The following is a 26,709-nucleotide window of genomic DNA, read 5'->3' on the forward strand; positions in this document are numbered from 1 at the left end:
CAGAATGAATCTGTGGAAGAACTGGTGAAGAATATGGTAATACTGCTAGGGGAAGATTGCTCAAGAGCCTGGGATATATATTAAGATGGAATAAGAAAGGTCAGGAAAAAGAAATGCAAGGTGTGTTAAGAGAAACTTCTGTCGGGAATAGTGGGGATAGCGATGACAAGTCGGTTTGAGCCGATGTTAAATAGCAGAACAAGGGGGCATGAACTCCAGGAGAGCAGAGGGTCAGGCACGAAAGGAATTTAAGGGAAATTTCTTTACACAGAGCAGTTAATTTTATTTGCGGCATATATTGGCAGGAGCAGAAACTGGAGCAACAGAAATGATTGTCAGATAAAATATTTCTAGCTGGGTTTCTTAAAATATATGAATATGAATGGGGACATGTGGCTTTTAACATAAAAGTCATGGACATATACACACTTACTATTCTGCTCCCTCCCTTCCCCTATATCTCCATATCCCTCTTTCCCTCATGCCACCTCACTTTCATCTAGTCTCAACCCAGGGTCCTTTCTAATCTCTAGCCTAAATATCTTCTACTTTTTCTCAGCCCTGAAGTTTTGTTTGTTTATGCTCTTTTTGTCCTATGGATACAGTGTCCATGCCGCTTCGCTTCACAGCAGGTTGGGTGACTTCAATGCAAATAAATCTGGTTTGGGGAAAACATGGAGCCTACTGTTTCTTGTTGAAGAGCATTCTCAAGAGTGCTAAACCTGGCAGTAAGTCATTAGGAAAGTAGAAACAAGCTCAAACTTGTAAGAAACTTTCTCATTTCCTTTCCAAACCTTTCACATCCCCAATCGGTTGGAATCGGGTAACAGATAAATAGCAATCTGCCTCACAGCCCAATCCTATCCAACTTTCCAGCACAGATGCAACTGCAATGCAGCCCCGGGGTAAGGAAGCAAATATTCCCATATCTTAAGGAGGCCTCTGTGACTGCATCCCCAACACAGGAAGCAATGCATACCCCATTGGCAGAGCAGCACCGGCACTGGAAAATTGGATAGGATTGGGTCCTCAGTCTACATAATCTACAATCCAGTAGGGCTTTTCTGTTGCTGGCTAGGGAAAGGGAACAAACCCACTGTAAGCCGTTTTTCCTTCCACAATCATTAATGTGATATCTGTGCTCTGAATTATGTGCACCGCATTCATTATCATCTGAAATTGGCCAAACCTCACTACCTGAATGCAGCAGGGTTTTTTACCTGCATTCCTATACAAAGTTTTCTTTGACCTGTATTTCAAGTGAATTGTTGACCTACATGACTTCATTTCTCACCCCTCAGTTAGATGAAAAGAATAAGACACAGAACAATAAGTTCTTAGAATCACTCTCTACTCACTTATCTCTACTCTGAACCCTATTGACAAGATGCTGGATAATTCTTGAAAGCAGAGTCAAAAATTCTTTTTAATGGGAAGGGGGATTGGTTAATGAGAAGATCTAATGAATACGACCTAATTCTCTAGCCTATGTGCTACATTTTTAAAAAAACTGTCAGTAAAAGAAAAGCAGTTTGGAAATTATGCATGTTGATTCATGCAAATCAACAGGTCAGCACCTTGATTGGGAAGTTAATTTCTCAATAGCTGCTGGAAATGTCCTTTTTCTTTCCTGAACAGCAGCAGATATTGTTTGCATGCATCTTGATAACCAACATGGAAATTATACATTAATATATACAGGGGGAGACAGAGACAGAGAGAAAATACTTAACAGTCAAAGAATGAGGAAATCGTGCCATTACTCATAAGTGGCACAGTCATGAATGTGTTACTCTGTCATCTGGTAGCAACTGCTGCAAATGCCCCTGAAAATAAAAATTCAAGTGCACCCTCTAAAACAGTGGAAGGTAAGGGGCTTATTTTCATTGTAGGAAAACAATGATAAAATAATCTGTGCAATTCAAACACAACTTTTGAAATAGTGCATGTTTTCTAACTGTGTTGTTCTTACCAGACAAAAAGAAACGTGTCACAAACATTGGGATAAAATTGGCACACACAAAAAGCACAAAAGGCATAGAAAAGACAGTGCATAAAGGTTTTTATATTCAGAATGCTGAAGTAAATTGTGTTTACTAAATAGTTTTTTTTTAATTAATGCTAACTTGAAGTCATTTCAAGTTACTGAATAACTTGAATTTAAATTAAGAACATAAGAACAGCCCCGCTGGATCAGGCCAAAGGCCCATCTAGTCCAGCTTCCTGCATCTCATAGTGGCCACCAGAGGCCCCAGGGAGCACACAAGATAGCAAGAGACCTGCATCCTGGTGCCCTCCAATGCATCTGGTATTCTGAAGTAGCCCATTTCTAAAATCAGGATGTTGCACATAAACATCATGGCTTGTAACCCATAATGGATTTTTCCTCCAGAAATTTGTCCAATCCCCTTTTAAAGGTGTCTAGGCCCGATGCCTCCCCACATCCTGTGGCAAGGAGTTCCACAGACCAGCTGCACGCTGAATAAAGAAATATTTTCTTTTGTCTGTCCTAACTCTCCCAACACTCAATTTTAGTGGATGTCCCCTGGTTCCGGTATTGTGTGAGAGAGAAAAGAGCATCTCTCTATCCACTCTATCCTTCCCATGCATAATTTTGTATGTCTTAATCATGTCCCCGTCAGGCGCCTCTTTCCTAGACTGAAGAGGCCCAAACACTGTAGCCTTTCCTCATACAAAATTATGAAATGTCACCATTAATACTAACTTGACTTTTTAAATGATTTGATGTACACTTGTGATGTACACTTTCTACTTACCATGAGCAGAAATGTGTTGCATTTCCATGGTTTAAACAGTGCTGACATTTTTCATAATTGAGATAACATTTGAGTCCCAACATTAGCAATTTAAGAGCGCAATCCAGACTTGATAATGGATTTTACGGCACTTTCACACCACCATACAAAGAGGGAGGCTGACCAAGCCCAGTGGGCCGGCACAAAAGATAAGCCCGTGCCAGCTGAGTCAGGCTGACACCAGGTTTTGGGAGGGACGTGGGAATGAGGCATTTGGGGGAAAGGGCAGGCAGCAGGTGGCTTCATGGGCAGGTGAGGGCTGAGTGGGGGCAGCACCAGGATCTGGAACTTTTGCCAGATCCTAACCCTGGCCCTGAGCTACCCAGAGCAGCTACAGGGTGTTTGGATCTGCGCCACCTCTTGAGTTGGCGGCGCAGATCCGAGTAGCCCAATTTGGCTGCTGCGGTGTTACCTGGGATAAGGGGAAGGATTTCCCCTTGCCCCCAGGCTGAGCTGCATTCGGCCCCAATCCTGCGTTGAATTTGGGGCAAGCCAGCTGGCCTCCTTGTTCCAGCGCAGGTTAGGATTGGACGGTAAGTGTTGGAAAATGTTGGAAATGGAAATTGAGTCCGCAATCTTATGTGCACTTGGTTGAGAATAAGCTATCTGAACACAGCGTGGCTTCATTCCTAAAGTAAACACAGACAGGACTGGGCTGTTAGTATGTGGACTGGAGATCATAGTGTGCTTTCTTTATTCTTGGTCAGTCAGCCAACCATACTGTGACATTCTGACATAGGATCTCATTCAATTTTTGTAATACATGCACTTCTTGGATCATTTATCAGAAGTATGCTACTGCAATCTCAAGGTGCAAAGCTGTGAAAATCAGACAAGTTGGATTTTAATAATGGCATTGCCCTTGCTTCAGATGGGTTGATAGGTCCCGAACTGAGCAATACTATGTTTCATATGAAGTGCTATTTTTAGATTTGGTTCTGTTGTAAGCCTGTCAACACCTTGACAGGGTAGCTCTATAAAGAGCTATGTTATTTTAAAATTACAGAGCTTAAACTTGGAATCCATAACATGGGATAGCCTGTAGACCATGTTGGTATTGATCTAAAAATTTGTTTCCATGTTGCATTCAAGTTTAATTGGTGGTTTTAGAATATAAGCCATTAGATATTGCTATAAGAATATATTCCTTTTATGGAAACTCAAAATCAGTTATTCTAAATTAGGCAATCTTTCCTAGTGGTAGTAGGGAGTGTTAGGATGGATTATAGTGGAACTGATTATGAAATGTCAGCACTCCTCTTCTGCTACCTGTAAGAACTAACCTGGGCTCCTAATGTTCATGGTCACACACAACTACTATTATGAAAAAAATCATTTTTACATAAATGGCTCATTAAACATCTCAGAAGAGCTCAAGTAAATCATGGTTGTAATGATATTTTGATGACTGAACTTCCCATGTAATCTTTTTTAAGCAAACATAACATTTTTTATTGCCATGTCAGTAGCCTTTGGAAAAACTAAGTTTCCTGAAGGCTTCCGGAACCTTTTGTCCTGGTGCTACTGGAAAGCAGAGAGAGGAAGAGTCCTTCGTCATTCCCTCTTCCCATGGCTATTATTATTGCTGCAAATATTAATCTACTTGTTTAAGGCTGTTCACGTTGCTCTCAGGAAGCAGACACACCTGCAAGTCAGAGGACACTTTCATCCAGTAGGGAAAGAGGGCCCTAACATGGTTCTCTCGAGCCTTGCGCACAGGCCACTCCCAGTCCTGCTACTGGATATGCCACCACTGGTGGCTTAAGACCCTACGTGCACAAAGCAGACACTCCATCCCTGAGCCAGGCCCAGCCGTTCCGCCTCTCCCTTCTTCACAGGCAATCGGGAGGATGACCCAATCTCCTTACTTGTTTAAGGGGAAGGGGAAAGTGTTCAGGAAAGGGGAAAGTTAAAGTGCTTTGAACTAAGAGGTTAGAAGGAATTCAGCTCTGGCTTAGAAATAAGATGAATTAGTTTCCAGTGTAGGGGGAAAAGCAGTGCACCTTATTTCCAAGCTTCACAGGGCATGGAAATTCTATAGAAAGATGGAACCCTCCACTCCCACTGAAGAAAATTCTTGAGGATGGATTGAGGGTGCTAATGTACAGTCCCCAAATAAAGCACAGTAACTCTAGGCAATTCTAAGAATTTAATAAAGTTCACTGATGCTTAAATTAGATCATGGTAATTCATGGCATCTCTTATGGAAATTAAATTAGTGTTCAAAACTAAAGAGTAAGCTCTCCAGGTTCATGGGAACATTTGTGGTGCAGGAAGGCATTAAGGGCACAATCCTAACCCCTTATGTCAGTGCTTTCCAGCACTGGCATAGCGGTGCCAATGGGACATGTGCTGCATCCTGCAGTTGGGTGTCGCTCATGGAAGCCTCCTCCATGAGTGGATGTTCCCTCCATAAGGGAATGTTTGTTCCCTTACCTCAGAGCTGCATTGCCCTTATGTCAGTGGTGGAAAGCACTGACATAAGGCGTTAGGATTGTGCCCTAAGTCTAGCAGTGGTTTTGCTGTTATGGTGCCTTAGACCACTTGACACTTGCCAGCCCTGGTAAATAAGCCCTATGGGGTGGGAGGGTGGTGGGAAGAAGGTGGAATGTGGATGGAAGGAGGACATAATGGGGCGGTGTGGGGAGGAAGGTGGATTGGGACCAGGAGGGGGGTCCTGGTCCAAAGGCAGAGGTCCAAGTAGACCCGGCAGACTGCCCATTGGCTTACCCCAAGGCAAGGGAACAAATGTCTCCAGGGAGGCCCCTGGAGACTGAAACTCTCCCACAGCCATTGCATCGCTGTGAAGGGAGTTAGTTAGAATTGGGCTATTAGGCACCAAAGACTCTGGCCATGCCCATCTTATGGTTGTTTTTTCCCCCACCATGGAATAGCAGATATCATAACATTTTTAAAAATTCTTTTAATTTCAGGTGCAGTCTGCTGTGTGACATATTGGGGTGGGGGGCCAGGGATGAGGACTGCCTTCTTGAGAAACACAAGACCAGCGCCCCTTTTGGTGCCTGGAACTAGTTACATGGTTCTTTGCTTTCCTGGCCACTGTTATTGGAACAGCGACAGCACAAACCAGTGCATGTCTATTCAGAAGTAAGTTCCATTGTGTTTAGTGGAACTTACTCCTAGGAAAGTGTGCATAGGATTGCAGCCTGAATGCTTTTCATTTCAATTTCACTGAAATGTCTCTACATTTAGCAGCAAAAATCCGCGCTGCCGAATTCCCTCTGAACCTTGTAGATTTTGGGGGAGGAAATTGCACTGTTCTTCAAGATGTCTCTAGACCAGAGGTTCTCAAATTGGTGGTTCACGTTTGTGTAACGCTTCACTCATCCCTTTAAGGGGCGGGGCAAAGGGAGGGAGGCAGCGACACGATCCTGGGGATCGTGTTGCTATGGTGGGTGAGGGGGGGTGCTTTGCACTTACTTCAAGAAGGCAGGGCTGCAGCAGGCTGCAGGAGGTGCGGGGAGCCCTGCGCAGCCCCGCACAGCGCTCCCTGAGGCTTGGAACTTTCACTAAAAGCGGGTGCAAAGCACCTCCTGCAAAACAGAAGTGCTTTGCGCCCGCTTTCAGTGAACGTTCCAAGCCTCGGAGACTGCTGCATAGGGCTCTCTGCATCTGCTGCAGCACTGCCTTCTTGAAATAAGTGCAAAGCACCCCCCTCACCCCCCTTCGCGATGCGATCCTGGGGATTGTGTTGCTGCCCTAGTCCCCTCCCTTGCAAGAACTTACTGAAGGAGTAAAACTCCCTCAAAGTTTGAGAAACACTGCTCTAGACTGAATTGAATGAACATGCACTTTCTTTTTAACACTCGTATTAAAGTGTCAAAGATTTTATTGCAATCTGGAAATCACATATCCTTCCTCAGAACTATAGCTGTATCTAGTTATAAATGACTACTGAGACTGTGGTACTGGTTCTGTGATATTTCATTGTGAAAAAAGATCATGAACATCTCCTCTGTTATGTATCACTGTGGTGTTTGAATGCATGTAGCAGCTTTAGAGACAGAGTGGCATTAACAGACAAGCTTTTGAGTTTCACAAAACTACTAGCCCAAGGTCTAGAAAAGGTTCTAAATAAAATATAACTTTGATGTTCAATTTCTTATGAACACCACCAGACTGATTATTCCAAAACAGATGAATCAGTATTGTCCTCAAGAATACCTGACACAGATGAATGTTTCTACTACATCTCAAAATTAATGAACTAGTCTTCTTTTCAGGCCACCAATAGCAATATGTAACATATCTGCATCTGTTTGTTCTCAGCAAAGTTACCGAACAATTTATTCATTTCAAAATAAAAACCTACTATACTCAGTCCAAATGCTCATACAGGCTCGACATAGGATGCAGGCAAAAAATGTCTTTATATAAATAGAATCTTTGATCACCTTTGAAAACTTGAAAAAGAACATGCCAATCTGTTTAAATTGTCCACATTTTTCTGTTTTGCCTTTTTTTTTTCTTAAACGTAAGACTGAGCCACCTGAACTAGAGAATATTAGGAGTTGAGGTCTCAAATAATATGACTTGTATTTTGAATTCCAGACAATTCCAGCATTTTCAATTGCTTGGTTTTATATGTATTTCTATACACCACCATGTTCTTCTGAACAATACTATAAAATTAAAGAGATTCATTCACTACATCGAAAAAGATAGAGATGAACCTATTGCATCAGCACAAAGTAGTGCATAATTCTGTGCTGTTCGAAAGTGAAAGCTCATAAAAGAAAAATCATCCCCCCCAAAAAGTCCAGTTTTAGACTTTATAGATAGATGTTCATATTTATGAAATTGAAAAGCCTCCTCCATTATTTTATATAAGTTATGGCAACCATTAACAACAAATTTGCCCCTGAGAATTTTCCTTGCTGCAAAACAGTGGGAACTTGGAATCCCTTCTCATTCCTACCTCTTGTGTCTGTTTTGTTATTGCCATTATTGCAGGTGCCACAGCAGATTTCAGCTGACCTGAAACTATGGCTTAACCAATTGACTTTGCCTTTGTAGCAGCTAGTCTGCCAAGAGGCCTCCATTGTGCTCTACTAACAAAGACCATTAGATACATAATCCTTCAAAACAATTGTATTCATGGGCTTCTGGAAATTCAACATAATTAAATTTGTCCCTGTGAAATATTCTGTTGTATTATAGTGGCACTGTTCAGAACATACTTATCTGTCTATTTTGATTTTACTGTGTTTATCTGTAGACTGACACACAGTCTTATATATATATAATATAATTAATATATAGCAATACATTGCAGCAGATATACAGTGTGGGAGGGATTGCACATATGACACCTAAGCTCTATTTTCTGGCACACTACCCTGAAATTATCTTAGGAAACAGTACTGAATCATTTATGGGAAAGCCAGCAAGTTCAGATTGGTAATTCTGTACCATTGGCCTGACTCAGAAATGTGTTCTTCAGATTTTGTCATTTCATTTTAAAATCATGTATACCATTCAGAGTGCAATCTTAACTGTGCTTCACTGCTTAACTGTGGAGTCGCTGTGCCAGCCGAAAGTGTTGTTAACTTGCTGTAAAGCATGTTTGTGGCACCCAGAGACAGGCTGCACTAGTGGGGATGCCTGTGCCACCCCGCTGATACTGCATCTAGGCTTTCAGCTGGATGGTGCTGATAAGGTTACAGCAGGTGGCGGACCGTGGCTGGGATGTTTCTGGGCAGGGAAGAGTGGAAGGGGGCAGATCCAGCCCGGGAGGAGTTGGGATCGGAGGTGGCTTCCTTGGCCATATCCGCACACCCCTCCTGGCCCTCCCAGTGTTACACCGGACTTCCCGTATTTGCTCCAGCTATATAGCTGATGTGGATCTGAGAAGCTCCATAGAGCAGTCTGGGACTCGACACAGAATAAGGGGGAAAATATCTTCTTACCCCAAGGAGATCTCCAGCTACCTCCTAATCTACAATGAATATAGTGCAGGCAATGCAGCCTGGCTGTGCCAGTGCAGGTTAGGATTGGGCCACCTATGCAAATTAGTCATTTCAACTGGTCACGTGTTCCCTAAATCTTCTCAAAAACAGGGTGTTAAGGATCAACTGGCTTGTGGAGAAAAAGATTACTCCATGTATAAAAATTGAGTGACTTTTATCTCAAGTTGTTGATCTCAATCATCAGCCCCCTTGTTTTCGTGAACTAGGAATTATAGGTTGTTTTGGTTGCACCCCCTTCCTGACTATCTTGGATCATTCGCAGGTCACTGTGTTTCTCTATGGAACTGTGAACTCCGCCCACCAGAGATGATGACTCTGCCATTTTTTCCATGACCACTTATCTTAGGATGAGAGGTGAGTCTGGAGTCCCTGGTCTTAACAAGGGTTGTTGACTCTCAGCCTTTGTTTCTGAATTTGGACTTGTAGACATATCAGGTGTTGCCGTAGATTTTGAGCCTGATGTCCTAGGATAACCACTGTTCAGACACCCTTTGTTTAGTTACTGGCCTCTATTTTCAGAGGTGAATCTGGAATTTGCTTTTGTTCATTGAAAAAAATACTATTTCTCAAAAGTAAGCTTTACAGGCATTTATTGAGAAGATTTTTATCCCGCCTTTCAGGCTTGAGGCTTCCAAGGCAACTCACATCATTTAAAAAGACCTTGTGCTGTTGCAAAAGCCCTTTAAAGGGCTTTTGTGACCGTGTGCTTTGGCGGAACATGTCTTCCACCAGTCCAGGCCCTCAACAGGATTGGGCCATTTCTTTTTCTTTTTCAACAAGGCAGCAGCTGGTAGAAAGCAATGATTGCGGTTCTTCCCCTTCTAGCCTCTTTTTGCCTTCTCCTCATATATCTCTTTAGTTATGGAGCTTACATTCCATTCACCCATGGATCGTATGCAGGGCCTGTTTGAGCACAGGTAGAATCAATAAGGTAGAATCTTGAGTTTTCAGTCTGTGGAAAGATTCAGGGCCCAATCCTATCCAATTTTCCAGTGCCAGTGGGGCATGCATTGCATCTTGTGGTGAAGAGGCAGTCACAGAAGCCTCCTTAAGATATGGGAACATTTGTTTCTTTACCTTGGGGCTGCACCGAAAAATTGGATATCACACAATATCAAATCCAGGTATTTCCTGTCCTCTGGTTGGTTTCATGACTAGTTGCTCTAAGGCACAATCATTTAGCATGTCAAGAAACCCGGTCTCTCTTTCTTGAACGGAGCATGAATTCACCCAGTTGATATGAGGATAATTGAAGTCCCCCATGGTTACAACGCTGTCTCTCTTTGATGCATCCCCGATTTGTTTCCTCATCTCAAGGTTCCCTTCAGGTTTTTATTTGGAGGACAATAGCATGCCCCCACTATTACATCGCTCCTTGGGCTTGGTAATTTAACTCACAGTGATTCTTTGGTGGAGTTGGACGCCCCTTAAATCTTTACTCTGCTGGATTCTATCCTTTCTTTGACATAGCTGGCCTCCCCATCTTTAACACGTTCCTCTCTGTCCCTCCTATGGTGTTTATAGCCTGGGATTGTGGTATCCCACTGGTTCTCCACATTCCACCAGGTTTCTGTTATGCCCACTATATCAATATTTTCCCTAGCCACCAAAACTTCAGACAATTGCATAAAAGCAACTATATACCAGGCCCTTGAGAAGGGCTGCTTGTGTGCACCTTTATCCTTGCAGCCTCTCATTTTGCTGGACCAGATGTCATGTCCCATCATGTTTCCACCCCTAATTTCTATTCTGTCATTACCTTGCTGGTCTCATACCTTTCTACCCTCATTCCATAAGGAGGAGGAACATTGAGCTGGATGCCCCTCAGCTCCTGTTGGCTTTCTGCCAGGGTCGATTTGAAAGCTACTCTGCCACCTCTTAATATTACATGCCAGCAGTCTGGTTCCATTTTGATTCAAGTAAAACCTGTCCCTCTTGTACAGGCATGTCCCAAAATGTTCCCCAGTGCCTAACAGTTCTAAAATCCTCCCCCTGATACCACCATCTCATCCACACATTGAGACCCCTGTGCTCCACCTACCTAGCTAGCCCTGCATGTGGAACAGGTTGCACTTCCAAGAATGCTATCTCTGGGGTCCTAGCTTTGAGCTTTCCTACCCAACAACCTAAATTTGGGCTCCAGGACTGCCCGGATACCTTTCCGTATGTTGTTGGTGCTGACATGCACTACAACAGCTACCTCTTCCCCAACACTCTCTACCAGACTTTGTAGATAAGTCATGATTTCTACAACCTTTGCATCAGACAGGCACCATGCAGTCCACACATCCTCTATGTTACTGACTATAACATCACCCACTACAAGCAGCCCTATTTGCCCCTCTTCCGCAGAGGAGTATCCTTAGTGTGACTGGATGTGGACCTATCACCTGAAGAAGGGGTCCCCACTAGGGAATTGTTTTTTTTCAGAATGATGTCCTCCAGCCCTGAGCCTTCCCCGGCAGCTGAGGAACTGTCTGTCTGAGGATCAGATATCACCTTCACACCCATGGAAGTCTCATTGTGGTCCCTCTCTGCCTATCTCTACTTCTCCAGATCAGCAACCAAGGCTTCAAGTGAGCAAACCTATTCCCTGAGAACTTGGAGCTCTTTGCACAGATCACATACCCATGACATCTGTCCAAGAGGCATATAGTCATGTAGCATTATACCAACGTTTGTTTATTGCATTCTTGTTCCTTCAAGTATAAGGCCTAGAAAACTATGGTGGACTACTTCTCACACCACAAGCATATACACATCTCACTTTACAGAATTTGTAAAGTGAAACAGATATGAACTACATCAAATTTGAATTCAGGAGCAGGACGATACAATGAACTGTACATGTCACATTTTCAAATGTGTTTCTAAAATAAAAGAGAGATGGTTCTGCTGTAAGTGTTCTTCCAGGCTAAACACTATACCGATTAACAGTGTATTAGCAGTGAGCAGATCATGTTGTCTCTTGTAATTATTTCTGTAAAGGACAAATACCTTGTTGGAGGCCCATGGCATAATTATGAATTAACACACAGCTTGGTAGTGCAAAATGCTGAGCTTTCTGAACTCCTGGTGAACCTATTACAAGAGGAAGTTTTCAAGCCCCAACAGCATGAGGCTCGTCTAAAAATATATTCAAAAATTTCTGAGCTGGCCTTCACCTTCAGGCCCATTCAAGACCTCCTGACACCTGAGGCAGCGTGCCAGATTCTTCCCCTTTCGCCTGATGTTGCACCATCCTCTGCTCCTCCACTCTCTAGTGTTCTAGTTTAGTACCCTTCTCTCTGTCTTCCATTACAAGGAGTAGATGCAGAAGGGAGAGCAGTGGAGGCAAACAGGCAGAGATGAGCACCCTCACCAATCTACTTCTTGAGGCAACCAGTTGGCCTCATGGGTGAATCACTCTGTGCTCACTGTGGATAAAGATTTTCCAAATGTGAGCAGGTAAACCCCTTCACTTTAGTAGTCAGGTAATGGTTACCTGGCTTAGCTAGTCCTATGAAATAGCCCTGTTTTTTCTCATCCATGTAGTTTGATTTTACCAGAACGTTCATTAAAAGGCCTCTGGCAATAAATTCATCTTTGGATTAAGACCTTGATTTAACAACACTAAAATCTTCCAGATTTAAAAAAAAAATCCTGCAAACATAATATTAACGGGTTTGGTTTAGTATTTGGGCAAAGAAAGCACTGCTCTCAGTTGAGCACAGAAAGATAAGCGCCTTGACTTGCGATAGATTAAGAGACATGCATTGGTTAGAACAAACTGTGTTTGAGACTCTCCCCGAGTGCCGCCACGTTTAGATTTAAGATTAACTGCAGCAGAATGCTGGAGCGGCTGTTTGTTTTATGAAACAATCACTAATGACATTAAACAGACGGAGGCCTTTCCAACACGATTGTTCATTTGCGATAAACTGAGAGAAGCCCACAAGAGATTGGCAAAGAAAACTCATAAGTGCTCATTTTGAGGCTCTTACAATGTTCTATTGGAGGTGACAATTAGTGGAAGAGAGTGGGAGGCTCACTCCAAAGCCATTTAGGCTTTTTGAATATTTGGCAAATAATTGGTAAATATTTGCTCAGCTCTATCTTTGTACCAAGCAACTGAAAGGTAATAATATAATGACAGCTTTTCCTATGCACAAGTTATCCGCTCTCTCTCTCCCTTGCTCCTGTGTAAAGGAAGTCTGAACTAAGCTTTAAGCAGCACAGTTAAAAAGAGTGTTATCTATTAGTTCAATTAGACATCAGACATTTACTTTTTGATGCATTGCGAGACTGATTTGATTTGGGGCCAATCATTTAAAAATAAGAGAGCAGAGCTGCATATGGAGCGGTGTACAGATATCTGTAGCTCTGAAGTCTTAATTGCAAATTCAGATAAAGATTAGAAGGGGCTGTATCTCTGTAGACCAAAGGTATTTGCTAATACCTGCGATATAAAAGTGGTTAAATTCAATATTTACTAATTTAGGATTTTGATTGAGCTTTAGGATTCGCGTCTCTCTCTCTCTCTCTCTCTCTCTCTCTCTCTCTCTGTGTGTGTGTGTGTGTGTGTGTCTTGAAAATTCCACAGCACTTAGTAGTAATGCATAAAGCCTCACTTTCATAGCCAAATTCAGATGATAATATATTTTGGATTTGTTAAAACCTCAGATGTAATTTACAGGCTTCCCCCCCCCCTTCTATTGTCAAATGCTTGGTAGCAGCATTAAGTTTTTGTTTTTCCACATAAATATATTAAGTAAAGTGTTTTAAGTGCTTATTATAAAGATGGTTTGTTTTGAAACACAGGCTTTTTCACAGCAGTTTTACACTTCATTGTGTACTATGAAAGACATATTAAGTAGAGGCTGTCAGGTTTCCATTCGAAGTAGACAACTGCTGAGGAATGGACCCATTTATGATGCCACTCAAGCAGGACTAATCTAGAGCAGATATCTTATACATAACTGGTAAGTGTAAGAAACGCACACACACATTTTTTTTGTTCTAAACAGGCAAAATTGCTGTTTACTGGAAGGGCACTTTTTATAATAGACTAAGAAATTGAAACAGCAAAAGAAGAAATACTCTTAAAAGTTAGCAGGATTCTTCCTATAAGTACAAGATCATTTTGTCCATTATGGTTCTTACCTTTGTATATATTCTTTTCTTTCATGTATTTATCTAATTACCCCTACAATGCCCTATCAACATTTGGGATAGTTGTTTTCTGTTCTTTTAGCCAGATGCAATTTTTTTTTTCACATTTCACCCTCAACGAGCAAGCAGAAATAGGTAAAATTCCACATTGTTAGACCCTGTAATTTGTTGGGAATAGAGTGGGGCACTTCCATCCACTCTAGTAGGGGGCAAATAGGCACAGGGTCTCTTTGCTGATGTCCAAATGCTTTCAAAACAATGAGTCGGGAGAAAACAATGTTGCCTTGCCATAACTTGAAACCAAATGGATTTTCCACACCATATAAAGGTACTGTATCTCACAAAAGGGCTTTCTGTGTGGTGATGTTTAATCACTACCTCGTTGTATCAGAGACTATCTTTTAAAATACATTTATTTACTTCTTTAGATGTTGAGCATTACCCCATTGTATGCCTTGAGCATAGGGGCAATCACATATATTTTCGAAAGAGAACGCTGCTACAGATAATATTTTATCTTTTGATAATATTATATCTTTTGTCCTACTGTTTTTCTCTTTTATTTTAACCTTTTTGAAAATCTGGATTGTAAGAAACAAAAGATGGAATGCTTAGAGTGGGTTAATAAGAACTGGTGAATGTTTGGCCTGCTTGAAAGTAGTGGAGTTGCTAATGGGGGAGTGAAGTAGGAGAAAAGGCAAGAAGGCATTGAAGGAGCTGTGGATGTACGGAGCAAGGGAGCAAGTTATGGGATTAGATGAACTAAGAAGATGTGCTAGTGCAACAAGGGAAATGGACCGCATTGTAGAAGCTAGATTGGGAATAAAAGAACACATATGAAAGGGAATACATGGAAACTTCATGGAGATCTTATCTTTTGTCTTCCAAATAACACACAACATTTGTTGTTGTGAATAGCAGTGAATTATGGCCCAATATTATCCTTTTCTCCCCCTATTTGTACGGCAGCACCAAAAAGGTGTGCATTCTATCCAGTGGAGGATGGTGGATTGGGAGACTTTGGAGAGGAAAGGGGATTTAAATCCCCTTCTCCATAAGCTTCCCACTCCTCAGTGGGCTTCCTTGGACTAGCTGGCACAAGTCCAAGGAGAGAAAGGGGGCAGGGAGGCTGCAAAATGGGGGGATAGGATCTGGTACATGCCATCATCACTGGATTCATCGCCTCCTGCAGCTTCCTTGTCCTGTTCCTCCCCCCCTCCCCACTCCACTACTGTCTTACTTGCTCCAGGGTGATCTGCCGACATCTGGGGAGTGCTGCTACCTCTTGTGGCAGCATTCCTAAAATGGCTGCCAACAGAGCACACTGTGTAGTCTGTTGGACAGTGGAACTGTCTGCTGTCATAAATGGTTGTACATGACAGCCCAATCCCGGATTCGATTGGGCTGTTAGAAGAACAGTTTTACAACTCAACTGTGGAAAAAACCAGTCAAGGAAGAATACAAGTGGTGTCTGGAAACAAAAGAGCAGAGTTGGAGGAGGGATTATATAGACAGGAATGTGGGGTGGCTGGTGATGGAGGTGTTGACGATATGAGACAAGACTAGTGAAGTGGTGCCTGAGCACAGATAACAAGTGAGCTGAAAGAGATAATGGAATAAAACGTTGAAAAATTTAGCTGAAAATGGAAAAATAGGCACATCATTTTTTTCATAGGAAGACTTATTCCGCAGGCCTTATTCACGAACAAGTCTTGTAAACCTTGTTGAATTATTGGCGTGTGTTTTTTGTGTTGGGTTTTTTCAACTTGAAACTGATGTAAAAATTACAAAGGAAAAATATGTAGGAAAATGTTACTCGAAGGATCTGGTAGTGGTCTAGGAGCCTAATACTCATAGCTTTATATAGTACAGACATCTCCATTCCTTTTTTTTTTTGTGCAGTACTTTCTAATCTGGGGGGATGAAAAGAAAATAATGTTGTGTCAGACAGTGATTGAGATGGAGGAAGACAGCTGATCAGCATGGTAAAGTGGTGGACAGCGCCTTGGGAGAAAAGCAGGAATAGGGTCAAGTGGTACAGATGAGTCATCCTCTGTGTCCTTCAAAATATTTGAAATTATGTTTTTATGTATCCTGCAGTTTGTAATGAAATTACTTTTTTAGAGTATTATGACTTCAGGGAAAAGAGTAACACTGAAAACCAGTATAATTTCTGACCTGCATGGGGCCTCCAAGCAACAATGGCAAGACAGCCAAATGACATACAGAATAATAATAGTGGTAGCAGTCATACATAGCTGAGCTGCTGAAGGCCAAGAAGAGAGAATTTATGTTGCATGGACAAGTGGAAGAAACCTCAGTTTTTTTAATGCGATTCTTTTTATTCTTTCTGTACTTTGATATGCTTCTTGTACAACTTTGAGCCTTGTGAAAGCGGTGAGGTCTTTCTGCTTCTGTTTTGTTTTCTTAAAAGGCATCCCTAAAATATAGGCCTCTGTCAGTTCTGTTCTTATATTTCCCTAGTAATTCTGTTAATTATTGAAGATGTTTTTGATTGACCCAAAATTCTCTTCTTCGCTATTGTCTTTTCATATCTTTTTTTAGTTTTATGCCATGTAAATCTTTTTGATAAATCTTAATAATTCTACATGTAGTTAAAACTGTTCTAATTTTTCCTATATTCTTGAATTATAAATCTATTTTTCTTACTTTTGTTTCTGCTTTCTAACACATATACAGAGAACCATTGCACCATATCATATGGTGTCCTCAGATCTGAACCACTGAAATGCAAAATGGACAGAGCATAAATTTTCCAGGCTCTTACTAGTTCCATTAAAGGGGACATCAAGGCAACAAACAGCACATATTAAAACAAAACCATAAAAACAATATCAAAATTAACAATATACCAATCACAGAAGACACCGATAACAAAGCATAATCAAAGCTAAAACCCTAATCAGAGTTTAAAATAATGAAAGGAGACAGACAGAAAATCAAAATCAGTAAAAAGCCAGATGGAACAAGTACATTTTTGTTGTTTGCTTAAAGACTGTTAATGAGTAGGCCAGCCAGCCAGGCTTCTCAAAAATTCTATTTGAGAATTCAAAAGTTATGGGAATGTTATTTACAGAACAGTACCTTTGTTCTGTACAATCTGTTTCACTAATAATTTACATGTTTGAAACATACATACATACATACATACATACATACATACATACATACAGGGTATGAAGTAAGTATATGTGACCTTTAAAGCAATTCACCAAAAAGTTAGACCATTGGTTTTAAAAAGTTGTTTTGCTACACAAAATGTATTGTATTTATTACTCAGTTGCAAGAGGTGAATTTTTTTGCCTGTCTCTCCAGTTTAAGTTCTACACCAAGGAGGTTCCTGAGAGATGGGCTGTGCAATTCTAACCTGTGCTGGAACAGGCAAGCTGACTGGCCTGCACTGTATTCAGCACAGGTTAGGTGTGAGCTGGGCGCAACTCGGAGTAAGGGGACTTATGTCCCCTTACCCTGAAAAATACCCCAACCAGCCTCATGGGGCTACTGGGAATTGCACCAGCGAAGTTGCTGGTGAAAATCCGAGTGGCCCATGTCAGACAGGCATTAGGATCTGGCCTTAGTTCTGAATTTCCAGGAACCTAACCCCAGCAGATAATGAGAACTGACTTTAATAACTATGTCTTGTCTGTTAGCACTCATCCAGCCCTTCACTGGCTCCAGGCATCAATTAAGGACTTCCACAGCCTCTCTGACTGATGATGGAAATGAGACATAGTGCTGGATGTCATACACATTGGTGATGCATAACCCCCTATGAATATCCCCAGTACTTTTCAAATAAATGCTAAAAAGCATGAGGGACAGAATGGAACATTGTGGAACACTATAAACCAACAACCAAAGTTGTCCAACAAAGTGGCCAAGTTTATTTCTGTTCTAAACCCCTGCCTGAAGCCATATTGAAAGGAATCTAGGTCAGCATTTCTCAGTGTTTGTCCTCTGCTGTACCACTTTGCATTGTCCACCTATTGGAAGTACCACCAAAAGTAACTGGTGATGATGTCATCACCAGTTACTTCCAAATTGGGCGGTCAGACGCGTTGCAACAAACACCGGTAAGAGGCTCAGGACGGACGGGAGGGCTTTTTCAAGCATGTGAAAAGCACTTGCTGGACCTCCCTGTTGAGTCGAACTTCCTAATGCTGCTTGTCATGTTGCATTAACTGGTCTTGCTGCTATACGGTGAGCATCCAGGCGTCCTGAAAGTATCACAAGACAACACCTCAAGTACCACTTGTGGTACAATACCACTGGTTGAGAAACACTGATCTAGATAATTAGTTTTGTCCAGAAATTCCTGAAGCTGAGTTGCCACTATACCTCGCCCAGGAATTATATTGGAGCCTGGCCAGTTGTCCAACACAAAAAGATCAGAGGAGGATATCTTTAAGAAACACTGGACAACTGCCAAATTAAGGCAGGCTGAGACAGTTTGCACAGCTAAAGAAAAATTAATTATCCTGTCTGTCTTTTCAGCCAGTTCCCTCTTCACTACTTTTATAAGCCAGAATGGGCAAGCATTTAAAGTGTATATTTGACCAATCGCATGCTTTCACGAATCCTGTCCACATCCTCTGTCTTGCTTTTCTGTGAAAAAATTTCTATTGCTTTCATTGTTGCTTTGAAAATTAATATTCTTCCAAGACGTCCCAGTTAAAATTACTAATTACTAGCTTTCCATTGCTACTTCAGACCTGCTCAACTTGTGATCCACCATGCTGAATGGTAGCCTACTAACTATGCATGGTAACTCACTCTCATTCAATTGTTCTCCTTTGGCCCCCTGCCTCAGGCTCTAAAAAAATTACAGGTTGCAAAGCAACCTACAATGTAGGATTCATATTATTAGTAATTATATTTATAATGTTCCTACAAGTGCTACGTAATTTATAGAAATTGAAACAGGAACTGCCTAAAAGCTCATAGTACTTGGCTGAGTTCAACCTGATGGCTATAAGTTATGCCAGTGTTTCTCAAACTGTGGATTGGAACCCACTCAGTGGGTTGCGAGCCAATTTCAGGTGGATCCCCATTCATTTCAATATTTTATTTTTAATATATTAGACTTGATGTTGCCATGGTATGTGACTGCATTTGGGGAAATTTGGGGGAATTGGTATGTGACTGCATTTGGGGATGCTACTATGTATATTCTTTTAACAATGATAGTAAATAGGACTTACTCCTGGGTAAGTGTGGGTAGGATAGCAATCTAGGATTGTTAAGAATTTTCCTGCTTGATGATGTCACTTCAGGTCACAAGATCACTTCCAGTGGGTCCTGACAGATTCTCATTCTAAAAAAGTGGGTCACAGTGCTAAGCATCTGAGAACCACTGAGTTATGCAGTTGTTATCTGGACCGCTGTTTTCCTTAGATTAGATGGAAGATAAATCTTTTCTTATGGTCACTTACAGCCAAAGGGAGGTTGGGTGGCCAGGTAGGGAATGGGCCAAGGACCCATTAAAGAATTCACCGAGTTTGTCCAACCCTTGAACACTTAGTAGTGGTGACAGTAGCTCTGTAGTCAATGCAGGATGATGGCAGGGGGCTTTGGTGGGGAACGACGACTCCTCAGTGTAGGGCTTTGTAACCTGGCATCATCATTGGGCTGGGTATAAAAGCTGTAATGCCGCTTTGTATGTACGTTTCTAATAGATTATGTTGTTTAAAATGCCCTGCTCCCCAGTATCAACTCTTTAAATGTCAGTTTGTTGCAGTTTGTGCCGCCATACTGTGGTTGCATTAGTTCAGCAGAAAGATAAACACTCACACGGCTAAACGTATGTTCCTTGTTCCTTAACAGCATCTTTTCTAGCAATTTGTAAATACTGCCTTTGCATAGCATGTGTTATATGAGAACTTTACAGACACTAATTCAGAAGCCAACATATTGCAGGCTGCCATAAACAAATCAAAACACAGATGTCTTGTTTTGAAACTATTTACATTAACAAAGCAACTTGCATGGATTTGAGTAGGCTTTGGATCAGGACCATGGAAAAGGTCCATGGAAATTTTGCATACTGATAAAGCTAAAGTTGTAAATTGATTTAAACAATGATTCAGTAGGAAGCAGTAAGGCCAAAAAAATTAATGGATCATGTTGATGTCAGAATTGTGCCCAAGGTATCCAAATTGCTATTTGGAAGTAGAGGTCTTTAGAAACTGTGAAAACTTAATGTTGCTTCACATCTATAATATAAACCTGTAGGTGCTTTTTAAATCAAAGTGAACACTACTACTACTTGATGATCAGGAAATACATTTTGTTCAGGCAATAGCTATCTTGATTTTTTTTTTTTTGCATCTAAATATATCATAGAGAATGACATCTTCCTCCTCTGTATTGTCCCCCCCACTCACATTAGACATTGTAGAAGCTAAAGGAAAACTAGAGTGTTTTTGTTGGTCTTTGACATATTTTGGAATCCTTTTCATCTCTGTCATGAACAAGAATAGTAACTGCTTTTGAAGTAAGGTATCCTCAGTTACCAGCACTGTTCCTGCGTGTGTTTGTTTTTGAGCAAAGTCAACCCTTTTATATATATATATTGCATTACTGTCTTTATTTACCTGTGTTCAACAGCCTTTGTTGATTTGTAGTACCTGTTTACTATTACTAGGTCTTTGCCTAGATAGCTTTAAAAAAAAATAAATTACATGTTTTCTCTGAGATTAAGTGGAGCTAACAAGAGCATAGAGCTGTAGATACCTGGTTACAAATGTTGTGACAAAATATTCTGAGAAAGGTTTGTATGAAAAAAGATTAATCTTTCCTATACTCTGGAAGTCTGTATATATTATAAATACCTTGTTCTTATAAGCAAAAAACAATATTTAGAAAAGAGTAAGAAAGAACTATTAGTGAACCCCAGAGTAAAAATGAAAGTATATATATTGTGTAAGTCTTTAGCATAGCTGATGAGATTTGTGTGCTTTATGTAGCCTTCTTTCCTCTGATGTGTGATGGTTTTGCCAGATTAGAAGCATTAGTGCCCTCTATTGTTCATTAAAAGACTGCAAATATTTTTAAGGATCAGGTATTATCCTGTGTATTATCAGTCCTACTACCAAAAAGAAAAAAAAATCTTACATAACTTCTCCTACTTAATAAGTATTGGCAAGAATTAAATTACAGTACTTTGTTCTGTCTAATTGTAACAAAATGTAGCAGTTCCAGTTACAGGAAGATGTACTGATACATGTCACTATTTATTTGTAATTTCTAGAATTTTCATTCTCTGGCAGTGTGCTGTTTTAATAGAAAAGTACGTATAGATTGCATGTTACAAAGAGTGAGAGACAATATTACATTCTTAGTCAGTTCTCATTGTTTTATTGGGATATCTGAAACATAGAAAATATGTAACTTTTCAAAAGAATGATCGAAGAACAGAAAAACATAAATTGTTCTGGGCTGTTGCTTTTTAACTACATTAAAGGGGGAATGCAAGAATGACAACTTCATTCAAGCAGATCATTTGAAGTTGCATTAAACAGCTGCTGTTAGACAACTGACAACAAAGGAGATCATTTTGATCTCAACAGCACTGAGCAGCATGCTCCCATAGAGATGTTATGAGGAACACATTTGCGCATTTGTGTACCAACACACAGTGTATTCCCCACTGTGCTTGTTGCCAAACAGCAGTTTTTCTGCTCACTTTGTATTCAGTCAGAGATCCAGAAAACCCAAATCCAGCTAGACAAATGCAGAACAGCTTAGTTGAAGCAGCTTTAACAGGTGCCGTCAGTACAGACTTGTTGAACCAGAGAGACAACACAAACAAATGTGTAGCATTGGTCAATAGGGTAGGATTTGCCCCAGTGCACATGATGGCACTCATTGCAAAACAGCAGTTGACTACACACACACACACACACACACACACGGAAAAATATTTGTGAAAGAGAGAAATATGCAATAGCTTCAAATTCAACATAGGCTTTATATAAGTTTTATATTCTTCTGTATTATATAATATAAAGCAAGCTTCCAGGGAAAGAAATAAAATAAAAGTGAGATTATTTTAAGAGTTCCTTTTTGTTTTTCGGTACAGTTTATTATGGGCGGATTCCAGTTTTCTTTTTTTCATATTTAGTTGCGGTTTTTTTAAATTGCAAGCCACAAGTCCTCTGCAGAATGAAGAAAAGTGGGATCTGATACTACTCTTTTTTCATAAACAAAATTTTTGCAGTTTGTTGGCAGCATAGCCAGTTTATTGCTTTTCTCACTTGAATTTCTTGCTTGGTCAGAACTTGGAAATCTGCTCTTTCTGTGTACCAGGCAGATGTCATGCAGTCAGTTGAGATATACATTCTTGCCTCAGCATCCACAGAGGTTCCAAGAACAGAACCCTTGTGAATGTGAAAACCCACAGATAATCAAATCAAATAATCAAATCCTGTTGCCCTTCAACCACAACCAGGACTGTGCTCTGCTCTCATCCGGAGGGCTTTCTGAGGGCTGAAAACCAGAAGTGATTATTTCCTGTCCCTAGAAGGTCTTAGAAGGCTTCTGAGGGTTGGAGAGGCTTTCTGTGGCTTCCCTGGCCCTTAGAAGACTCTCCAAACATGATCTGAGCACAGCTTGTTTGCATTTGGCGGGAACACGTTCAACTGAACCCATGGATTTAGAATCGATGGTTAAATAAAACCATGGGTCCCAGATCAGTTAGTCTGGACCAGTGTGCATGTTTCTTATTTTATCAGTATGTTTTTTGAAAAGATTTATGACATGCATGTTTGCAGGTATGAGGCAATAAGGTGGTTCATTTCAGAAACTTAGATCCTTTTATCCTTTCTTTGTCGACTATTCTGTCCTGAAGACTTAAGTTATAAAATCAATTTTAAAACACCACAAGTTGAGCTAAATGAAATTGACAGCGCTATCCAAACTGGCACTGTGTCAGCATAGCAGTTGCTGTGCCGGTGTAAACCATTGTAAATCTGCTGTAAAGTGCTTTTACTCTGATTTGGGAGGAGGCGACACTGGTGAGAAGGTCTGTGCCAGGCTGCCAGCGCTGCATCTTGAACCCTTGCTTCTGGCTCAAGGAGGTAAGGTGCTGAGTGGTACAGTAGGGTGGCAGGGAGGTGGCGTTTCTGATTGGGGAGGGTGGAGCAAGGGACAGATATGGCCCATGAGGGGGCGGGATCGGTGGAGGTGTCCTCTGCCATATCCTAACCCCCTTCATACCCTTCCCAGTGTTACACTGGGCTTCCTGGATTTGTGCAGGCTAAATTACTGGCATGGATTCAAGAAGCCCCATAGGGCTGGCTGGGTTTCGACATGGGATAAGGAGATAAATATCCCCTTATCCCAAGGAGACCTCCAGTTACCTCCTAACATGTGCTGGATACAGCCTGGCTGTACCAGCACCAGTTAGAATTCGGCTGCAAGTCTCACTGTAATACCATCTTAGTGTAATCCTATGCACACTTAACTGGAAGTAAACCCCACTGAACAACGGTAGGATGTAGTTCTGAATAAACATGTATTAGATTGCTTTATAACCTGTTATTTCTCTGCTAGCTTAATTCAAACCCAAACTCCCAAAACAGAGAATAGACAGGTTTAGTTTTCAAAATAGTGCTTGAGCTTGGACTTGGCTGAAATTTTTTCTCTTGGTTATTTTAATCAGATTTAAATTCTTTACAACTTGTCTGTTAAGATCTTGTTGGAAATTATTCCTGCTGGAATAATGATGGAATGAATTATAATTAATGCATTGGAATTCAGCATGCATACACATTTTCTTTAATTGCTCCTTGGTATTGTACATGGCAGGTATATAGACATTTTAGGTTAGCAATATTAACTGAGCGAACTTCAACATTCTGCAAAGAAATAGTACTGGCAACCTTCAGTCTCGAAAGACTCTGGTATCGCGCTCTGAAAGGTGGTTCTGGCACAGCGTCTAGTGTGGCTGAAAAGGCCAATCCGGGAGTGACAATCCCTTCCACACCGGGAGCAAGTGCAGTCTGTCCCTGGTCTGTCTCCCTGGCTATGGGCCTTCCTTCTTTGCCTCTTAGCCTCAGACTGTTGGCAAAGTGTCTCTTCAAACTGGGAAAGGCCATGCTGCACAGCCTGCCTCCAAGCGGGCCGCTCAGAGGCCAGGGTTTCCCACTTGTTGAGGTCCATCCCTAAGGCCTTCAGATCCCTCTTGCAGATGTCCTTTTATCGCAGCTGTGGTCTACCTGTAGGGCGCTTTCCTTGCACGAGTTCTCCATAGAGGAGATCCTTTGGGATCCGGCCATCATCCATTCTCACGACATGACCAAGCCAACGCAGGCGTCTCTGTTTCAGCAGTGAATACATGCTAGGGATTCCAGCACGTTCCAGGACTGTGTTGCTTGGAACTTTGTCCTGCCAGGTGATGCCGAGGATGCGTCGGAGGCAGCGCATGTGGAAAGCGCTCAGTTTCCTCTCCTGTTGTGAAGCGAAGAGTCCATGACTCGCTGCAGTACAGAAGTGTACTCAGGACGCAAGCTCTGTAGACCTGGATCTTGGTATGTTCCGTCAGCTTCTTGTTGGACCAGACTCTCTTTGTGAGTCTGGAAAACGTGGTAGCTGCTTTACCGATGCGCTTGTTTAGCTTGGTATCGAGAGAAAGAGTGTTGGAGATCGTTGAGCCAAGGTACACAAAGTCATGGACAACCTCCAGTTCATGTGCAGAGATTGTAATGCAGGGAGGTGAGTCCACATCCTGAACCATGACCTGTGTTTTCTTCAGGCTGATTGTCAGTCCAAAATCTTGGCAGACCTTGCTAAAACGATCCATGAGCTGCTGGAGATCTTTGGCAGAGTGGGTAGTGACAGCTGCATCGTCAGCAAAGAGGAAGTCACGCAGACATTTCAGCTGGACTTTGGATTTTGCTCTCAGTCTGGAGAGGTTGAAGAGCTTGTACATGGCAGGTATATAGACATTTTAGGTTAGCAATATTAACTGAGCGAACTTCAACATTCTGCAAAGAAATAATTTAGCAGAAAGTAGATCTCTGTAGATGTAGTGGATAAAGCAGTATTGATGGAATTGATGTCTTCATTGTAAATGTGGCTGGCAGTTCATAAGCATGTATATAGCATTCTTTGTAGTAATGGCCAGACCTGGACTTTAAGAAAGTGAGTCCCACAAGGTCAGCGCTTTATAAACATGAAAAGGTATTTAGAAGCAGTAGGAAATATAATGTACTTCCTGGAAATCCTGAAGAGAATATTAACATATATGATAAATTCATTTCATTTGTCTTCGACTCACCTGTTTTATATGTTTGTGTAACATGGGAAACTATATGTAGGTTTTTCATCAGCCATAGGATCTCTTTTAATTTCTATGCACAACCCTCTCGAGACAAATACGTTCATTTAAGCTGAATTGGTCTTGTTGAAGTGAATGGAATTAAACGGGCTTAAATCCAAGATTTTCATCTTAACAGGATTGTGGATTGGGCTGTGTGAAGGTCGAAAGCTTATGCACTTTTACCACCAAGCATTTGTCTAATAAAAATTGTCACCCACTTTCCTTTTTGTGCTCTGGGACAAACATGGCAGCATGTCCTTGTACAATAACATAACTAAAGACAAAATTCTTGTTTCTGAATCTTTACTACTGAGGCCCTAGAAGTGTTTCCCCCCTTTACTAATACATTCCAGGTGCTTTTAAAAAAAAAAAAAAATGGTGTTGAGAATTCAAAAGTAAGTATTCAGAACTAAGAACTAATTTATTTTACTATGTAGGAATAATCACTAAAAAGCTTGACAGCCATCAAATACATTTCTTTGGCTGATTGGGGGATGTCTGGGGGAAAAAGAGAGGTAGGAAATTACATAGTTGTGGCCAGCTGGTTCTATTAAATGGAGTTTGACCCTACAAGAACGAATTGGGGGGGGGGGGTATGTGCAGAGAAGCTGACAGTATTTTAGGGCCTGAAATCTGCACTGAGTCGGGGGGGGGGAGTTCATATTTTAAAACTTTTTATAACGGGTCTATGGGACTAGAGAGAGTACATTTATTCTGTTCATTTATAATTAAAATAAGTAGTTTCTAGAGGGGGTGACTGAAGGAATCCAATATTAATTGATTTAAAAGCTGGTGCTCTGTGTCTGTGTGTGTGTGGGCAGAACATATAGTTGTTAAAATTACTTGCCTTTGTGCTATAATCCTGTCAGTCAGAGAGGATGGAGAGGCAGTGCAATCAATGCTGGACACTGTTGGCACTTTCCTCCCAGATAACTACATATGGCTTTTTAATTCTTGAATTAAGACATATGCATCAGAATCAGGTGGTAGAACAGTGCAGTAGTAGAAAAGATGGCACTACATTAGACTGGAGCAAGGAGGGTGGAGAGACTTCATCAACTATTTAGGTGTTGCCCTATGTTAAAAGTAAAGGTCCAGCCTTGTTATACATGGATTTTTTATACACGGATTTGACTCAACATGAATGGCCCCTGCAAATGAGAAGGAATGTGCTGATCCCTGGAGAAGGGGCAAACGCACCCCTTTAAAATCACAGTTTTAAAAACTGTTTTTTTTCTGTTGCAGAGAGACAGTCAGGCAAGTGATTACAGGTGTAACCTAAGTATCCACATATTTTCTATCTCAAAGCTGATGAGAAGGGCCCTTTAAATTAAAGGAAAACAGTTGTTTAATAATGCCAGAGAGGGCTGATAATCCATCAATCATTCTCTCTGCAGGCTTCATTCCTCTC

General features: G+C 41.3%; 1 protein-coding gene across 3 annotated transcripts in view; it reads left to right on the plus strand.

Moving 5' to 3' along the window:
• Positions 1-26,709, plus strand: part of ESRRG (estrogen related receptor gamma) — a 509,743-nt gene that overhangs the window by 240,045 nt on the left and 242,989 nt on the right. The window contains exon 1 of one of the 3 annotated variants that reach the window (XM_066618969.1): positions 11,302-11,382. The exons of the other annotated variants lie outside the window; for them this stretch is intronic. The gene's annotated coding sequence lies outside the window, so the exon portion shown is untranslated. Of the gene's footprint in view, positions 1-11,301; positions 11,383-26,709 lie in introns of those variants that run through there. 3 annotated transcript variants of the gene reach the window in all.

The sequence above is a fragment of the Tiliqua scincoides genome, chromosome 1 (assembly GCF_035046505.1).
Source record: "Tiliqua scincoides isolate rTilSci1 chromosome 1, rTilSci1.hap2, whole genome shotgun sequence".
Classification (NCBI taxonomy): Eukaryota; Metazoa; Chordata; class Lepidosauria; order Squamata; family Scincidae; genus Tiliqua; species Tiliqua scincoides.